Here is a 1,787-nt window from a genome sequence, read left to right as displayed (position 1 = left end):
TGGAATCTCCCCCTACCCTGGGATCGGTACCGTCCACTTCCGGAGCCGATGGTTTAGATAATGATGTCCAAGATTATCCAGTTGAGATTTAGCTACTACTATATACAGGGAAGTGTTTCATAATAGATTCGTTCTGCCTGTGTTTCGAACGGATTTCATCTAGTTTGAAAATTAACAAAGTTAACTCAAGTGATTCAACGAACGTTTCTGAAGTTGCATTAATTATATATAGGGACGTGTTTGGGCGAACATATACTGATTTCCTTGAAGAACAGGGTGATTCTTTGTATATAAGCACAATGCCTCACGTTTTTGTGGGAGTTTATAAATGATGAAATCTACTATGTTATTTGTCTGCATATAATATCAAATTTCAGAATCCCATAGCTACGAAGCAGACTAGATGGAAATTATTTACTTTTGTGATTGTGTAATTCCTTTTGTTTTCTTCTTTTTTATGGAAGATGTTCTAATCTTTTATATGTAGTTGATATTTTGTATGCCTTTATGTTTTAATTATGCATGCACGCCTATTCATCTTACATTTATTTTCATAGTAAGCAGTATTCTTATAAATTCCCCTCAAAAAATCAAATGCATCTAAATTCGATGCAGCCATAAAAATAATGCCTACTACGAAAACAGATAGGGAAACAATAGAAGGGCATGCGATTTTTCTGAAATTTATTTTAGTACTTGCTGAAGGAATTCATATTTTGAATTTCCATAACATCAAACCAAAACCGATTACTTGGAGCAAGAAATATTAATTCTTTCATCAAAAATATAAGGAAATATTCTTAGTTTGAAATAAGACGCAAAGTTATTGAAGTTGTACTCAAAGATTCCATCAGCAAAATACGCGTATTCATTTGCTTTAAGCACACTTGATATCTAAAGAGTTTATGTAATGGATCAATAAGTGTAGGTGTAAAATTGGACTAACAATAAATTTAGACTGCAACACGGACAGCTGCTATTTCTGTTGGTCAGAGTTCATAGAAACTATCAATTGTCACGTATTTTGTAATTTATTTTATTATTTTCTAAAACTTTCTGTATTTACTGTTTTACAGAATGAGTCAAACTATAATACATTTTCCAATTGCTCAATGTGCGGAAATATTGGCAACGCTTTCTGAGGAGAAAAAGACTGTTATCATTTTCTCATTATTTGAGTTTATATGCATATTTATAAGTATGTGTATGCGTCTGTGTGTGTGTATTTGTATGTGCGTATGTAGGCTTGTGTGTGTCTGTATGTGTATGTATAAAGATATATTCACACACACACACACACACACACACACACACACACATACACACACACACACATATATATATCGCTACTATAATCTGCTCGTTGGTTCGTCCGTTGTTTATTAGTTAGAGAGGTGGAGGTGGAGTGAGTGAGAGATGGAGTAAGAGTGAAAGACAGGGAAGGAATGAAGAAAGAAGGGAGAAGGAAATGGAGAAAGGTCATAAATATTAATGCGTTTAGGCCAAATGGTCACGTGGTCAATTGAGAAATGATGTGAAAACGCGAGAGGAAAAGACGAAAGAAAAAAAAGAAGTAAGAAAGAAGTGTTAATTACGTAATGTGAGGTGGGGAAGGAAAACTTATTACGTGTTTAAAAAGTTAGCTGCAGGGAACGGTAAACGGAGAGGGACAGGGGAGGTACTCACACTGAGAGAAATAGATAGAGAAAGAGAGAGAAAAAGAGGGAGACAGACTGTGGTGGTGGTTGTGGTGGTGTGTTGATATTGAAAAGATTTTTTTTTTTTTT

The sequence above is a fragment of the Octopus bimaculoides genome, chromosome 3, assembly GCF_001194135.2.
Source record: "Octopus bimaculoides isolate UCB-OBI-ISO-001 chromosome 3, ASM119413v2, whole genome shotgun sequence".
Lineage (NCBI taxonomy): Eukaryota > Metazoa > Mollusca > Cephalopoda > Octopoda > Octopodidae > Octopus > Octopus bimaculoides.
The sequence above is the reverse complement of the archived record's forward strand: the minus strand, read 5'-3'. Positions refer to the sequence as shown.